Genomic DNA, 19,081 nt, shown 5'->3' on the forward strand with positions numbered 1-19,081 from the left:
TTACTAACTTCTCTGAACTCTGTAATTATTAATTCACAAGAGCCTAAATTGAATAGATATGTCTTACCTAGCTACTGGTCCATAGAAATTCAACCAAAGGCCAGCTATCAAACACAGAAATGTAAACAAGGTCACAGCTTTCCTTGGGCTAGACAACTCTGACCTAGAATTCACATCTGTATCCCAGATAAATGTGACCTTGTCGACTGTTCTGGAACCTGCCACTATCACTGCTTCTAAGATGTCTACTATCCTGGGGGGAGACAGAAAGGAAATATACCTCATCTAACAGGATAAGTGCAAACTGCTATTGAGCCAACCTATTTCACTGATGCTACAAAAATGAAAAGCTTGGGAAAAAATTCAGGTTACTCGTGGAAGGATTTTCAGAGGATGGCTGATTTGAAGACTAGGCGAGGCTATGTGGAAACATAATGAAGCAGTTTATTGCCCTGCCTTTAGAAACTCATACTGATTACAGTATCTTTCCTCTTTTATGGAGGGGGGTACACATCTTCAGTCTCTCATTTGGTCAAGAGGTTGAAAATAGGAAATTATCCCTGTTGGTGCTCTGTTAACCAACTTGACATTCTGAAAGAGCCAATACTCAGTTGAAAACATTTATTTAGCATTTGAATAGATAAAGCAAGCACAAGACACAAAATCTCAAATGTGGAAATATGAAAAAATTATTTTCTCCATTTTAACTCTAGGTTATGTAACTGAGCAGGGCCCTATAGGGCCTTCCTGAGATAGACCCCTCCCACCATGTTCTCATCCTGCCTCATCTTTGTAGAAAAGCTGTAATCTTCTAGGTCTCACCTCCCTCACCTTGCCTTTAAAAAATGCTTCCTTGAAACCCTTCAGTGAGTTTGGGTTTTCTGAGCATTAGCTGCCTTGGACTCCTTTTCTGGTGCCCTGCAATAAATGGTGCACTTACCTTCACTGCAACTCAGTGTCAGTACGTTAGCTTTACTGTGTGTGGGTAAACAGACCCAAGTTTGGTCCAGTAACAGTTACTGATTTCCCCTTTGTGGAAATAATCATGATAAACAGTGTTGAAGATTCTTCCTAAAGTACAGTTTATATTTTGTGGTATATACATTCACAATGCATTAGAATATAGAACATTTGTTTTATAATTCTGCACTAGTTAAAACCCTCACTTATAAAAATTCTAATGTCCTAATATTTATTTGTGAACATTTTTTATTTAGTTTGGAGTGCAGTACACTCCAACTTTAAGTCACTCTTGTTAGCAGTTATTGGGAACAGAGGCCTAGAAATGAAATTAGAAAAGATAAGTAAAATAGGGGAGATGGAGTAGGGATTTTGGAATGAAGATCTAGGAGAAATAAAATAAAATGAGGAATAAATAAACCTAAACCCTAAAACTGCACTGCTGTACCTGGAAGGAAAGAAGCTGAAATACAAGGGCTTTGGCATGGGTTTCCTGCCAAAGACAATGGGGCCACTGATAATGAGCAGAGGTTGGAAAACACATACTGAGCTGTATCGAGTCTTTTACGTAAAGGTTACTTATGGCCTTTTCTACCCATATTATTATTTCTAATTCTGAAAATTGGAGATATAGAACTCTATATCATAAACTCAAGTATTAAACATAAACAAGTTCATAAATAAAATGCTTATTATCTTAAATAAAGCAACACAAACATTCTCTTCACTGAAACTGTAAGAGAGGAGTTAGAGTGTCTGAGTATCAAATCCTGTGATGATTAGCTTCATGTGTTGACTGGGTTGAGGGAGGCCCAGATTTCTGATAAAACATCATTTCTCAATGTGTTTGTGTGGATATCCCTGGAAGAGATTAACATTTGAATCAGTACACTGAGTAAAGAAGATCCCCCTTCACCAGGCAGGCATCATCCAGTCCCTCCAGGGAAGGAACAGAGCAAAAAGGCAGGGGAGGGCCAAACTCTTTCTTTCTCTATCTTTTCTCTCTGCATCCCACTTTCCCACTCCCTCCTTGAGCTGGGAAATCCAAGTTCTCAACAAGGAAAGAGTGACTCTTAACTGTAAGATTCTCTTTTATTGGTTTACAGATCCCCCAAAATATAGTGTAAAGACATACTTTCTTAGTTGACTATCCCCTGAATTTGTTGAAGCCTGTAGGCAAAAAAAATGAAATGACTGATGTAGCTTTATGGATCATAACTTTTTGGAACTGGGCATGATAGCTTTGGGAATTATGAGGTCGGTAGTTAGTTGGGTGATTATTCTGACTGGGGAGGCCTGTTTGCTGGTAGCCTCTGATGTGATTAAATCTTAAATCATGCCCTGGTCATTCTTCTTCTTCTCTCGTGATTCATTTGATTAGTCTCTGTCTTCCACTTACTTGGCCATTCCCATTGAAAGTCACACCAGCTTGTCCTAGAGGCAGGTGCCAGGTGCGGATATGTCTGTTTCTCCCAAATACAGCCAGAGGACACAGGAAGTGCTCTCTCCCCCCACTGCTAGTATGGACCCAAAGGAAGTTCTGGCTGTCTTCAGGACCATTGCTACCGTGGTCAACATTCTGGTGACCTAAAAGAACTGAGAAAGACCCTAAGGGGTCTTCCTGTGACAGACACCTTGCCCATATCCTCTGCTTTAGCTCCTCTCTGAAGTACCTGGATAACTGTATCTGACGCACATTTCCTGAGTTGTTTTATAGATGCTAAAACTCCCACCAAATGGGAGAAGTTAACTACTTGATGACCCAGGCCTAATGGAGCCTAGGGATTGATAATGTTAACCCCCATGAAACCGCCCTGTTACCTCACCATCAACCAATCAGAATTGTGCACCAGCTGATCACACACTCTGCAGCCCTCCTTCCCTGCTCCCCTCATCTGGCCTTTAAATATGCTTTCTTGCAACCCATCAAGGAGTTTGGGCTTTCTAAGCACTGGCTGTCCCAGACTACTTGTAGGCTGCACTTCCCTTCACCACCACCATGTAGATTGACTTTACTGCATGTGGGTGAGCCAGACCCCAGTATGGTTTGGTAAGACCGCTGTCCTCAGAACTATGCCCTTTTCCCTTCTCCGCCAGCATTCACCCATCTACCAGTAGGGACTCAGACTTGTAACTCTTTGCCTTGAGCTCCACTTCTTCTGTTCTTCTTTGTGGTTGGGTAGAAGAGGAGGAAGTGTGAAACCTGCCTTTGTTTTTGTCACACTCTGTGAGTCTGTCTCTCTGTACAGGTGCACTGAACTGAGGGGAATAGAGTTGTTTTACACTCTAACTTTGGAACCTCAAAATTGGCATTTAATAAAGCCATACAGATGACAAATACAGAATACTACTATGACACATTTAAGAAATTATAATTGTGCAATGTTTAAGAACATATAAAACACCTTTCCTAAGATTTTCATATACTTGCTGAGGAAATCTGCATCTCTCACTATAATTTCTTATAAAATCTCTTTACTGCCTATTCTTGTGGTAGAAGAGTTTTCAGAAACGTATGTCTCTTGATTCGGGTGGGACTTTTTTCTTACTGGTAGGATCAGGACTAATGTACAAATGCTTTAGACACTGCTTACTTTTGTAATAGGGAAGAACAAATCTGACTCCATGTAAGATCTGTTCCTTTAGCTCTAACCCTGTGCTCTGTTTCCTGGGCTCAGTCATGCTGGTTCTGCACCTTTTGTAAAAGAATGTTGCCTACATCCTGAGATAGACAGGAGAGCTCATTCTCAAGGCTCTGACCTTTAATGGTAAACACTTTTCCATTCACGTAAAGATAAAAAGTTGCAGAACAGAGAATAACATTTGTCCTGTTGGAAGTTGATAGGAACATCATGGCCTGACCTACATGGACAGCTGAAAGAACAAAGGATTCTGACACCAAGAAGTTTGCAACAACCAACCACACCCCCTCCCCTTTTTAGTATGAAAGGAGCCTGAATTCTGACTTGGGGTAATGGTTCTCTAGGACATTAGTTTCCAATCTTCTCAGTTGGCCAGCTTGCTGAATAAAGTTGTTATTCTTTGCCCCAACACCCCGTCTGCAGATTTATTGCCTGTTGTGCAGCAAGCAGAATGAGGTTGGACTTGGTAACACTCTGGCAGTCAGTACAGTTGTGTATTAAAGGAACCTTAGTTAACAGATTAATGCATTTACATTAGGTCCTTAATACACACCAAGCATTGTGATTTTATTCGGAAGTAAAATAATAATTATGAGATATCCCTATTTCAAAAGGATTTAGAGTCTATGAGGGATATAAACATTGAAAAAAAAATTGTACCAACATTATGGACACAGAGCGAGAGTATCTGATAGAGTCTGGAGGAGGCAGATGTCAGGGAGCCCTCCTGGAAAGTAACATGTACACATGGCTTTCTTATCCAAGCAATGGTAGCAAAAAGGAGGTGCACATGAAGTATATTATAGCCATAAGAAATAGCAGGAGTGAGGTATTTGTATGCATTTAGTATTCCAAAATGTTTGATGCTGAGTGATCAAAAACAGAGTAGGCTCCCCTCTTAGACAATTTTGAGAGATAAACCAGGGTCAGTTCATGAAAGACTTTACATTGGTTTTATTATTTATGTACCCCACTGAGAGAAATGAAATACAAATTTTATTCAAGCCAATTTTGAAACAGATTTGTTTGTGGGCTGGCTGAAGGATGGTCTAAGGCAGAAATAGGAAGTGACAGGTGCTAATAAAAACCTGTGAGCTGTGTTTACCAACACCCAGTAACAGTGATCTTTAATTACAAATACACGTGAACATTACTAAAACCATATTTTTAGCATTGAAAGATTCATCTCATTTTCTAGCAAATGTAGCAAGAGTGAATTCCACAAATGTCAACAAGATTAACTAAAGCAATGTTTTTGAAACTAAACAGACTTAAAGCCATCATTTTAGAATGTAAATTATTAGTTTGAGTGTCAAAATGTAATTTCAGTGAAATGCCTTTTAAATAAAAGAAAAATAAGCCATTATTGGTTAAGTAGAATACCAGTTGCTAATGTAAGTTCAACTTATGGCAGAGTTTGCAAAATAAAATAATGGAGTAGTTTACCTGGGGAGAACATATAATTCCTAACACTATGTGGACGTATCTGAATATAAGACAGGCAGCCATTTGTTTAAACTGATTCATGTATATCACTATCTAATACAGTAAACTGGAGAAAAATAGCTATTCTGTTTTCTTTTTTTTTTTATTATCCCCCCCCTTTTTTTTTTTTGAGAGTAAGCCCATTTTCTCTACTGAAGATCTTTGAATATGAGTTTCAAAAAAGAACTAATGTTCTTGGAAGCCAACCATATAGCCAAAACTGGTTTTCTAGGTATAATTCTATGTTTTAATGCCACCATGTGTAGGACAAATATTTTAGTGATGTGTTTCTGTAGAAAAGAAATATTTATATCAAAATGCTTAGACAAGATACTGCAGTTTTCCTTCACTACTTTATTAAACCTTTCAGTAAGAAGTAATTTTATATGAAAACAAAGCACATACAATTTAGTTCCAAAATGCTTTTTGGACAATCTGATGATAGGTCCTTGGCTTTGAATAGGAGCTGAGTAAAGGAACAGAAATACTTAGTAATTCCAATTTAAATACTACCAGGCAGTTTGTAACAGAAACACAGCAGCATTAGCATCGCTGAGCCCAGTGCAACAGAGAAAGAACTGTATAGAAGGAGAAGCCAACGACAGAAGTGGGTCAATCCCATACAGTATACCTTTGGCGGATTAAAGGTAGAAAAAAATGCTGTGTTGTAAGAATAGATGTATACAGTGGGCCAGGAGCCTATCCAGGGCACTATAATAAAATCATGAAATCAAGGTCAGATCATGGGGAAGATAATTAGATATTGTAGAACTGAAGATACACCTATTTATAAATAGAACAATTTTGCCCAAGCCATCTTTAGCCTAGTGTTTTAGCTGTTACCATTTAAATATACCATTGGGTATCTTAAAGCTTCTATTTGGTTTCTGACAATTATTTTCTAAAGGGTAAATATTCCTTTTCCACATTTAAAGGTTCAGGTTTTGACATGATTGAACTATTCTAATTCAAATGCTTTTCTTACTTGACTATGATAGTTAACATAGTATCTAGAACCATTGATTACATACTTAGCATTCTCCAGGCACTATACCAAAGGTTTCCAGGCATTACCTAATTTCTTTTTTACGATAATCCTTGCAAGTAGGTATCACTGGGGGAAAAGAAGTTATTTCCACAAGATCACAAACCTCATAAGTTACAGAATCAAGATTAAAACCAGGTCTGGCAAAACTTGGAGTAGAATAATTTAATTTCCAAGATCTCAATCCTCTGCTAAACCTCATCCTTTAGGAAATAGTATTCCGAAGTGATTTCAAGTTTTCCTTGAGTTGCAGGATTGAGAGCATTAAATAGGGAATAGACAAAATAGAGAGCCTCAAGGAGAAAACAAGCACCCAATTTTAATAAAATACATTTGACTCTTTTTCATTAGTAATCACATTATGATATAGTAAACATAAACGAATATTCAACATTTGTTATTTTACCTGTGGCAATGGGCAGGATTCTAGTCCAAGATGGTAATCCACTGGTTATATATTAGCTGCCTTTGATTTCTTAAATCACACTGAAATGAAATGGATACGGAAAAAAAACTGTAGCACTGCTAGAAAATAAAGAAGAACGATATCCATAGAAAGTCATATTTCAATATTTGCATGTGTGTGTGTCTTACAGTAGTTATTATGCAAGTGACCTGGAAATGAAGGCAAAGAACCAGCATCACAGCCCTTGTGGAGGAGTAGGCTGCCACAGATCTGAGTATCAGAGGTCGACCCAAATGAAAACTTGGAAAAAAAAATTCAGCCTCACAGTGAGCAAAAACTGGAAGTAAGGGCAGGCCTTAGGGCAAGTAACCAGATAATTAATTGAGAGACAGCTAGATCTGGGCGAGCACAGGCTTAGTGTACACAGTGAAACTGCTGAGACGTTGGCTTCAGGAAAAGCTTAGTAAACACTGCTATATAATTAATGGCTGGTGCATTCTACTTTCAGGGCATCTTAGGATGTGCATCAGATGGGAAAGGGAAAATAGAGTGTTAAGCCCTTGAGGTACACACATTGGGATAGAGAGGGACCGATGCAGTATGCCGAAGGAAAGTTCACTAAAGTTCTCTGTTTTTACGTAAGAACTTTGCTTAACAAAACAAACTGTAGGGTTCAGTTTTGCTTGAGTTGACCCAATCCATTTATTCTAAAAGAAAGCCAACCTGTTGGTACAACCTGTCTATATATTCACGGAGCCATATGGTTAGAATCTCCATTCAGAAGTCTAAAACAGAATCAGTCTCCATTACTAGCAGTAATTACATGTTAGTTACTCATGCAAACAAATTTTATCTGTCTATCTATCTATCTATCTATCTATCTCTCCCTCTATGTATTGAGTCTATCAAATCTCTCTATACCAACATTAATTGAAAAACCAACATCTATATATAACTGTATATGTAAACATGAATACATACACACATACACACAAAAGAAAACAAAATCACCAGACACATATGGTAATACAATACAGTGAAAGGAAAGCATCTCAGGAAAAAAAAAAAAACTGAGTAAGAAAATAAAGCTCATGTGAAAAAAAAATGAAAGCTTTGAAAAATTCAAATTAGTATCCTCAGAGAGATTCAAGGGAATACTTTTTTCCACAAATATAAGGGGAAAATGCTTATCTAAAATAGAAGTTGTATAATTAAACAATTATCAGAGTTAAAATGTTTACAAAAATTACAAATAATAAGTATAATTGAATAGCAGAATAACAGAGAAAATATGAAATATGACTGAGAATTCAGCAAGCCTGAACATGAACTCTTCTTTGACCTTGTTCAAAGTTAACAGAAATTATGATGAAAAAGGGAAAAAAGAAAAGGAATTTTCATAATAACTAGTACTTGTTAGTAGTTAGAAAATTTAAAAATATGGCATGGGAGTAATAATCTAATAAAAAACATTATGTGAATTGCACAGAAAAACTAACTTTTCTATTTGAAGGACTCAAGAGAGATCCAAGATCGAATAGATTTTTGAAAATAAATGAATATGTTGATGTGATCTCATAAAGATTATAAATACTAATGAAAAAGGTAAAAATTCAGTAAGATTCCAAAGAGGAAACACAATAAATCTATTATAGAATAAAAATAGGGTTGACAGTGGATTTCTTCTTATGACATTAATTCTAATAAACTGTGTCTCAAATTTTGAAAGAAAATGACCTCAGCCTAAAAATGCATACCCATTCAAGCCATTATCCAAGTATCAGAATATAATCAAGACATTCTAAACATTAAAAAATACTTGGAAAGAATTCCATTTACACAGTTTCATTTTTTTTGAGTACACAGTTTCATAAAAATTAAGTACATAGATATAGCCCCGAAGGCTTAAAATACAATCCAATAAAGAAGAAACACTGGTGAACAAGTAATCAGAAAATGTTGGTGAGCAAGAAACCAGGAAATATATACTGCTGTCCAAGTAATTATTAATAATGTGGTTATAATATTAATGCAGGTTTTAAGAAAGGATTCTCCAAATTAAAGAGGTATATGTAAATAATAACAATAGCAATATTCCATGTAGCTTTTATAATCCACAATTGCAGGCTTTCTTGTAAATAAAATAGAATTCAGTGAAAATTTTATACACTTCAAAGTCTTTATCAGGGGAAAGAAGCAACTTCGTCATGGCAGGGACACTTTTGTGATTCTTTAATCTTGAATCAGTACATAGAAACAGACAGAATAAATAGTGTATCAAATCAAAAACCACAAAATAGCATCTTCACCAAGACTAGATGCAAGTATCTTCTGAATGTCTCAACTGGGAGGAGCCAGTAGTGTGGTCAGACTCAAATGAAGAAGACACAGAAGAAAGGATTATGGTGGCCCTGGGAACCATACATCATTGACAAGCACTTACTCCCCAAAGCAGGAAACTTTGTTCATAAATTGAAATTCAGCAGGCCAAAACAATATCAACAAAATTGCCAGGGGACCTCTCAGGCTCACAGTCATGGATGAGTGCAAGAAGACTGGAAAGCACTGAGAGGGTCTTTTTTTTTTTTTTTTTTAATAGACTTTATTTTTTTAGAGCAATTTCAGGTTTACAGCAGAACTGAGCAGCAAATACAGAGTTCGCACATAGCCCTCCCCACTCACACATATATACACCCCTACCTTCAACATCCCTCATCAGTGAGGTATATTTGGTACAACTGATGAACCAACATGGACACATTATTATCAGCCAAAGTCCATAGTTTACATTAGGGTTCACTCCTGATGTTGTACATTCTATAGGTTTTGACAAATACATGATGACATATAGACTTGATCTGAAGTATCTAAAAAGTTATCAGCCCAAGTTCCTTTTGACAAAGCTTACTATGAGATGATGTGAGTAGAGTGCAAATTTAGCATGGTGTAGAAAATATGAGAAAGGAAGAAAAAAGTTCACATTAAGTGAAAAAGAAAAGGGAAGTAGACTGTTAACAACAAAAGGAGCCTTCAAACTATGACACTGGAAATGCTGTACTTGGTCACCCCAGTTGCTTACACATGTGCACCTTCCTAGGAGTACAGGAAAATCCCATCTTAATTAGTGTGATCACCAGAAATGAGTTGTAGTCAAAGGTCATTTAAAATTATAATTAAAAGAAACATAATGAGAAACATAGCAATATAATTAATGAAGACATGCTAGAAATATATACCAACAAAATAGATTATAATTATTCAAAAAGCTGATTGAAATGCTAAAATGTATTCATGAATTCATAATGATATTAAAAAATCCCTCATCTGTCACTTAGGAAGGATGCCATGAAACCAACTCATTTTTTCTGAACATTGGTAAATAGACAAACTACACATTTATCCTGCATATTGTACAAAATCTCAGAGCTGACAATAGTTGATGATGCAACATTCCTCTATGTTGTAAAATTCCAACAAAAAAATGAAGAAGAAATACTAGAAAGAAAATCGATTTTAAAACCCCAAGGATATAATGAATCTAAGCAATAATCCTGATGACTGCTGAATAATTAAGTAAAAAGCTGAACTGTCACTTTATAATGAATGAAACAATTATAGCTGAATCCACCAATTAATTATGTAGACAAATCACAACTATGCATTATATGACTCCTTATTTATGCAAATACAATGTAAATACACAGTATTCCTTATAAATTATTCTTACCCCAAATAATCAAACCCTCTATATTTAATTACTAGTTTATGGAAAATACAGGGGATAGACGAACCTTTTAAATCACACTATGGGATACAATCAGCAAAATGCAAAATGCAAAATAATTCACATTGAAAGGTGATCTAGTTTTTCAGTAGATGGGAAAAATAACATGCCCAGGAAAAAGAGGAATGGGGATCTACTTACTAAGAGTCATAAGAGCCGTATCAACTAACTACCATGTGCGGATCTTGGTTTGGGTTGTGGTTTGAACAAATTAACCTTTAACATCATTTAAGAGACACTCAGAGAAATTACAATGTTTAATGAAAATCACAGTAGTAAGGTATTTCCCTGGTAAATTTAATATATTAATTAAAAAATAAATGTTTAGTAATTCTTTTATGTTACCTTTTAAAGGGAAGATCAGTTCTTCTTTCTACAGATACATGTCAGCTTTGCCATGTGTGACTAGGTTAACACAATAACCTTCTGGATCTCAAATTTCTCATATCTAAAATGAAAATTTGGATCAGGTTATCTATAGTAGTGTTTTTCAAACTTTGTGGGTTTTTTTTTTTTGATGTCTACTTATGAAGTAAAATAAATTCTCACTCTGTACACACAAATAACACACACACGTATATATTCACATGACAAACATGCTAATATTATACAACCAAAATAAATATTTTATGAAATAACATTTACTCTTGCCATATGTAATGTACTTTATTTTCATATCTTTTTTATTCTACTTTATTTCTTTATAAAAAAGATTTCTATCATGCTTTAAGTTGTTTTCCCCTTGCCCTAATGAATTATAACCTGAGACTGAGAAATGCTAGCAATTACATTTTCTCCAACTCTTAAAACTTATAAATAATAATCTGTAGTATAAATTGTGTATTTTTCAGTCAAATGAGTTTAGAAATATTTAGAAGTAGCAGAATATGTATTTATCAAAAAAAAATTTAAGATAAACGAAATAAACTAGGCCTACTGAATTCTGGAAAGAAATTTAGGCAAAAATGCCTGTATTGCAAAATAAGGGGAGAAACAGAACTGGTAAACAAAATCTAATTGTTTATTTGGAAAGCATTAAGATAATTAATTCACCATTGACACAATAAACCTGTGAATACTACACCAAATAAAACATTTAGAAATAAAAAAACATGGCAATCAATACAAATCTACTTCGCAATTATTTTGAAATACAATACACACACTTTGTAACTACCGAAGTGTGTAATTCTTAGAGAAATAAAAACTATCAAACTGAAACAAGATATCAAGAAGCTGAACAAATTAACTCAGGGAAAGACAAATGAAAAATGATCAATTCCTAAAAATGCCAATGCGACTGTATAACCATGTGAGAAATTGTCTTCAAATTCCTGATAACTATTTCTTTTATTAAACAAATCTGATCCTAAATAGAAGGAAGGATAAGATGTCTCCCAAGTACATTACTGATGCTAAAACCTGATGATGACAGCAATAAAAGCAAAACTATAGTCCAATGTTCTTTTAGAAATGAAAAATGGAACAGTCAGGTAAGATCAGAGTAGACAGCAGTCAGGAACACTTCAATGAAGATTTTACTTCAGGAAAGTAAAGTAACTGACTTGATATAAGGGAAATCTTAAGTCATAATATTATATATCAACATGATTGATCAAGGTAAGCATATCATTTTTGCATTGCCATTTAATAACTCTCACTTAATTAATTTAATTTTATTGTATTTTTATCACAAAACTGAGAAAAAACAAAATATATATAACCATAATCTCACTACAGAGATAAATGTCCTAAATACGTGTATTCTGTATCCTTCCAGACCTCTTTATGGACAGTACATAATGTATAATAATAGATACAGTATATCATCATGCCTTGCACCCTATGTTTGCCTCACCAGATTAACTGCTACTGTTCCACATCTTCCTGTCTATAGCTAGATCAGCTAGAGGGAGAGAGTGAGGTGAGGAAATTGTCTCCTCTGCCTTCCTTCCTGTGTGGGCTTGACTGTGGCCCCTCAATGGTTGGTCACTGCTCCTCTCAAGGTCGTCTGCTAGACATGGCTCTTCTTCATGGGCTCAGAATATCTCTTTGGCAATATCTTCGCATAATGAATTACCCCAGTAAGCATTAGCAAAGAGTAAAAACTCATTAACTCACAATTTACATGACTCAGGAATCCAGGATTGGTTTACGTGGGTGCCTCTGGCTCAGAGTCTCTCGTGAGGGTGCAGCCAATCTGTTGGCCAGGGCTTCAATCACCAAGACTTAGGGGCTGAAAAGTCCTCTTCCAAGTTCACTCCTGTGGTTGTTGTCAGCCTTCAGTTCCTCGCCAGCTGCTGGGCTGAGAGTATCAGCCCCTCACCATGCCACGTGGGCCTCTCCACTGGGATGCCCATAATATGGTACATGGTGAGAGAGAGAGTGAGCAGGAGAAAACCAAAATGAAAGCCACAGCCTCTCCAAACCTACCCTTAGATGGGATAGCCTGTCACTTTTGCTGTATTCATTCATTAAAGTCAGTCACAGAGCACAGTCCACATTCATGGGGAAAGGGATTCATTACATAAGACGTGAATACCAGGGGAGTGAGGATTATCGGGGGTCATCTCAGAGGCTGCCTACCATTCTCTCTCTTTACAGCCCGCCAGTACAGTAGGTAGTAGTGACAGCTCAGGTGATGCCATTCCTGGTTTCCTGGATTCTTCCTCCGGCCTCAGCTATATTTTACATTTTTAAAATTAAATTAATCTGTGTTATTCAAATAGGACATGCTATTTATTTCCTGGTGGATCCTGACTGACAGAGTAAAATATTGTATTTTTACAAGGGGATTTCTGGTAGGATCTCCTTGTATTTTATTAAATATACATGCAGAGTTTTATAAAAAGGAGCCAATGAGATAAAACTATTTATTAATAAGCTATTTATTAAAACTATTTGTAAGTGTATAAGTTTATTCCATCTAACTACATATTGTAAACTTTTTGCATGTCAATTATTATTAATTTCATATTATTCAATAGCAGTATGGTATTTCATACATGTTCAGATATTAATGTAACCCATCACTTCTATTGGGCATTTAATTAAGTTCCAGATCATTGCTTATATAGTAAGTAAAACATTTCTCTGGTAAATATGGAAGTAAAATCACTGAGCCAGAGGGTATGTGCATATTTAAAGCTTGTGGTATGTAGAACCAAATTATTTTGAAGAAAGACTTTTCTATTATACATATCCACTAACAGTGTAAGAATGATTGTTTTCATATATTGTTATAGAAATGGTATTACATATTATCCTTTAATATTTGTCAATTTGATATTTCAAACATTTTAACTTGTGTTTGATTAGGATGAGGTTGAAAAATTTTTGTATAATATATTCAGATGTTTTGGATGTTAGAAAATTGTTTATAGTTTATTTTTCTTATAGATTTGTAAAAGTCTTTATTTGGTGAAGATATGTTTTTATCACATTTTTTGATAATACTTTCTGCCAGGTTTCATTTTATCTTGATTTTATAAGTGTCTCTGTCAAAATGTCTTCGAAATTTTTGAAGGTCAAATCTGTTAATGTATCATTTATAGTTTGTACCTCATATCTCTATTTCAAACAATTTTTTTCCTTTACAAAATTATCAAATGATTCACTTATGTTTTCTTCTAGTATGCTTATGGTTTAATTTGGGTAATCTAGACCTTTAAGCTTGTTCTTACTTAAAATCATCACCAACAACCCTGTTGCTAATGCTAGAGATTTGGAAGTTTTTGCAAAAACTTAATTCTCCCGTCATCCCTCTTTCCTGCATCTGGTAAAGCTCGGATGTACTCAGATCTGTAGTAGTGTTTCAGTTTGTTTGTTTGCTTTTTTTCTTTTTTCAGTAGAGTGATGTCAATATAAGAAGTTGATGTGAAATTGCTTTTTAACTTGTGTGGACTTCTAGCATGAGTGACAAACCTTTACTGTGTGAAACCACTGAAATGTCTGGGTTGATTGTTACTGCTACATAGCCTTTCCTATCCTGACTAATTTTAGGTAGCAGTTTAATCAAAGGGCAGTTTAAAGCAAAATCTCCTTAAATGTTCACATAAAAAAAGTGGAAATTTGTTTAAAATTTTTTTAGGAATATAAACATATAGCTGATGAATCAAAACTCTGCAGGCTACTAATAAATCAAAATGAATGTCACATCTTCCACTGAAGCAAATTGCCTTAAGGAACATTAAGATTAATTTTATAAGTTTGTCAATCAATTCTATAAGTATTCATATAGCAAAAACAGTGTGATCAGTTATTTTTGGCACTCTGTGGTCCTGACTTCACAACTTGCAGTTGAAGTCAGTTCACAGCTATGCTTTGTGTAAAGTACCGTTCATCTCTTGGCAGCTGGTGTTCTTTCCTGTTACATGTACTGAAGCACACACCACTCATCTGAGAGATGGGTTCCTGCTGAGGGCAGAGGCTTTCCTATCTAACACCAACAGAGAAAGTTCTCAGCTATTTCAGTGAAGCATGAATATAAAGTTCAAGTTTGCTGTCTGGGACAGGAACCAATGTAAAAGAATGAGTCGGCTTTGCTCAGGAAGAGCTCTGAGGTTATCATGGCTGTCTAGTAACTTCAGTTTCCTATGTGGCTAACTGCTAATGATTTAAATGGTCACAATAGGTAGTAATGGTGGAGTGTCTGGTGATGTTATATCAGGAATACAGATATGATAATAATATCTAAAATATCTGGGCTTAACCCAAGAATCAGCATGATGATTAAGAATGGGGACAGCAGAGTTTAATTACCGTATCTACTTGTAAACTTGAAATCAGGGCAAATTTCTTATGTACCTTTTGATCTCTGATAAATAGCAATTCAATGTAGTTAGTTTTCATTATAATACTATTCATTTTATTATGGATTATCTGAAAATTAGAATTAGTATCTAGTAAGAGTTTCATATTTTATTGCAACACAGAAAGAAAGTAATTAAGTTTTCCTCTTTCATTTAATAAATGATGCTATAAGGAAAATGCTGCGATGCTAAATATTAGCCTGTATAGTCCCAAATGACTCTCTGAGTAGCTTAAATATTATTAGTTTTGGTGAACTTTGCTGTGACTGTATTTTACTTAGCTAATTTTTAATTTATTTATTTTTTAAATTTTTAATTTTTGGGGGGGTAATTAGGTTTATTTACTTACTGTTGTTATTTTTTTAATGGAAGTAGTGGGGATTGAACCCAGGCCTTCATGCATGCTAAGCATGCACTTTCCCACTGAGCTATACCCTGCCCTCTACTTAGATAATTGATCTAGCTGTTTATAGATTTTCTCCCCATAATAACACTGTCCTATATAAATAAAATGCAAACCACACTTACAATCATAAAATTTTAAATGTTCCAGTAACCATACTAAAAAATATAAAAATAGGTGGTTAATTTTAATAATATATCTTATTTAACTCAATACATCTAAAATGCAATTTTAATTCTTAATATAAAAATATTAATAATGTATTCTATTTAAAAAAATTGGAAGGTGGAGATTCATCATGTGTTTTATAATTGTGGCACATCTCAGTTTGGGCAGGCTGCATTTCAAGTGCTCAATAACCACACATACCTAGTGGCTACCTTATTGGACAGCACTACCTCATCTTATCTTTATTTTATTCCTTCCATTATTAATCCATATGAGTCAGCCTAAACTGACATTTATTTTCTGTGTTTTCCTGTATACCATCAATATGTTTCTTGTCCATACAGCTGCCCAGCTCTACAGTTTTTTGGGGGATATTTATTGATTATTTTAGAAATGTATTTCTAGCATTATTGAAGAATTAACATACAATAAACTGAACAAAATCCAGGTGTATAATTTCATAGGTCTTGACATACTTACATACCAGAGAAACCATCACAAAGATCAGTATCTCCCCCTACACCATTCTCTCATATCCCTTTGTAATCTCTACTTGCCTTTCCATTCCCCCCGCCCCAGGATCTGCCTCCTGTTAGTACCCATTACTTTGCATTTTCTACAATGTTATTTAAGTGAAACCATACGTTATGTACTTGTTTTTTGTCTGTCTTATTTTGGATTAATCGAGTACCTTTTATGTTTCTGCTTTATCTTCTTTTTTTGGCTTCCTAGTTATAATGTACTTTTGTTATTATTGTGGTTGATACTGGTTTACAGAATATATCTTTAAATCTCAGAGACATTATATAACTTCATGTATAGTGTAAGACAGTTACAACAGTATACTTCTATTTCTTCCTTCCCAGCCTTTATGCTATTATTGTGGTGTATATGTATATAATATTACACCAAAGCATTTATATTATTTTGTTTAAAAAGGTATCTTTTTGAAAATTTTGAATAATAAGAACAGAATTATATAAGTTAAACCATGTCTTTGCCATTTTTTTGTGCTCTTTATTTCTTTAGATAGATCTGTAGTTCCATTTAGTATCATTTTGGCTCTGCCAGAAGTAGTTTCTGTAACATTTTCTGTAGTGCTAGTCTGCTGGTAGTGAATTCTTTCAGCTTCTGTATTTTGGAACATATTTTTATTTTTACCTTTGCTTTTGAAAGATATCAGTGTAGAATTCTAGGCCAGAATCTATTTAAGTGGTTCAATAATGTTGCTCCGGTGTACTCTTGCTTGCACTGTTTCTAACCAAATCTGCGGACATCTTCTGTTTGTTCTCTTGTATGCAATGTATCTTTTCTCTGGGGGCTGATGTTAAAAAATTTCCCTTTATCCCTGGTTTTGAACAATTAAATTATGATATTCTCTGACTAGATTTTCTTCAAGATTCTTGGGCTTGGGGTTTGTTGAGTTTCTTGTATCCATGGACTTACGTTTTTCATTGAATTTAGACATTTTTGGCCACTATTTCTTCAAATGTTTTTTCCGCACTAATGTCCTAACTACCCCTCCACCCCCCATATACTTTCCGTCAAGAAAGAGATGCTAAGTGGGTTTATTTCTTCCAGGATACTCACTTTTCGGACTGCGTTTTTCAGGAGAGTAGGGCGAATACATAGAACTCAACATTCTTCCTCTCTTCCCTCCCTCCCTCCTTCTCTTTCTTTCTCCCTCTTTTGTGCAACCTGGTGCTCTCATCCATAGGTGGTCAGTTAGTGGTAAGCCTGGGACTTTCAGATAAGGAGACAATCTGCTTGGGTGTTGAGCTTAAATTAATGATCCAACTCAGCTTCACTAGTATTTCTTGTTTTAGGAGTTACTGCCACACATTGTTCTTTGTGTGTATAACTTTATTGATAACCTTGTGTGTAAGACGTAAGTCATATTTGAGAATTTCTGAATTTTCCAGATAAATATCGGTGACATTCAGTCAACAGCCCAAGGAGAGGATAAAGCGTAAATAGGAAATAAAAGAGCACGGAAGAGGATATTAAATTTCAAAAATTAAATTTACATTTTTGCTTGAGAAAAGGAATATTTGGGGAGTTGTTTAAAATGAAATTGAAGGGTAGAGGCAGGAGCGGCGGCAGGCGCCGAGCCAAGGCGGTGGGTGGAGCGGGGCGTGGTGGCGGGGTGCGGAGGCCGGGCCGCGGCGGGCGAGCAGAGCGGCTGCGACGGGCCCGGAGGGGCTCCCGGAGGTGGCGGCCGAGGCGCCAGGGGTCCCCATGGGCGGGTGGGCGCCCAGCTCGACTCCTCGGGCAGCCTCAGCGAGAACTCGGAGGGCACCGGAGTTGCTTTAGGTCGTAACCAGCCTTTGAAAGAGGAGAAACCCAAATGGAAAAGTGATTATCCCATGGCAGATGGACAGCTGCGCAGCAAGAGAGACGAATTTTGGGATACTGCACCAGCTTTTGAAGGCCTTAAAGAGATTTGGGACACCTTGAAGGCTGCAGCACATGCTTTTGAGAGCAACGATCATGAACTGGCACAAGCAATCATTTATGGTGCAAATATAACGTTACCACATGGTGCACTTACAGAGTGCCATGATGAACTGGGGAATAGATACTAGCTTCCAGCCTGCTGCTTGGCGCCACCAATCAACATGATAGAGGAAAAGAGCAACATAGAGACTGGATACGCCTGAGCCGCCGCCCAGTTCTGGATGTGAATCTCAGCTCCGCTTGTGCCTTTCCGCTGGCAAAGACCTCAAACTCATGGCCCGCAGCACAGACACAGTGAACCACATGAAGAAGCTGCTACATGCAGCAGAAGGAGTGGAACCGAGTGGTCAGCGGTGGTTCTTCTCTGGTCGACCGCTCACCGACAAAATGAAGTTGGAAGAGCTGAAGATCCCAGAGGACTACGTTGTACAGGTTATAATGAGCCAGCCTTTGCAAAACCCGATGCCAGTGGAGAAGTGAGCTGGCCTGTTGGCTGCCCCCAGGTCCCTCCTGCTCCTTTTCGTTGTTGCGTTTCCTACTCTACAGCATGAAATTTATTTTCCCTGCACTGAATTCCGTATGATTGAATTTAGTTCTGAGGAATTACCAGTGAAAACTTCCATCTGTGATGGAGACCAATAAAAATAATTAATAAAACACAAAGAGCCAGACTTTGAGACTCATGTAATTACAATTTCTAATTCGAGAGGCAATTAAGAAATAGATAACCATTTATTTTAAAATACCCAACAACTATGTAATGGCTAGATTTAAATGATTCGGACTGTGAATAGAACATCGCATCCATGAAGAACAGCACCAAGCACCTTGTGAATACAGAATTCTTACAAAATAGAATACAGTTTCCAGGAATCACCCATAACAGTTATAAAACTTGAGCTTTTTAAAATGGAAACAAA

The 19,081-nt window shown here is 36.1% G+C and overlaps 1 pseudogene; it reads left to right on the forward strand.

The window, feature by feature from the left end:
- Positions 1-18,641, forward strand: part of LOC102515055 — a 79,289-nt pseudogene extending 60,648 nt beyond the window's left edge.
- The last annotated feature ends 440 nt before the right edge of the window (positions 18,642-19,081 follow it).

Source organism: Camelus ferus, chromosome 29, assembly GCF_009834535.1.
Source record: "Camelus ferus isolate YT-003-E chromosome 29, BCGSAC_Cfer_1.0, whole genome shotgun sequence".
Lineage (NCBI taxonomy): Eukaryota > Metazoa > Chordata > Mammalia > Artiodactyla > Camelidae > Camelus > Camelus ferus.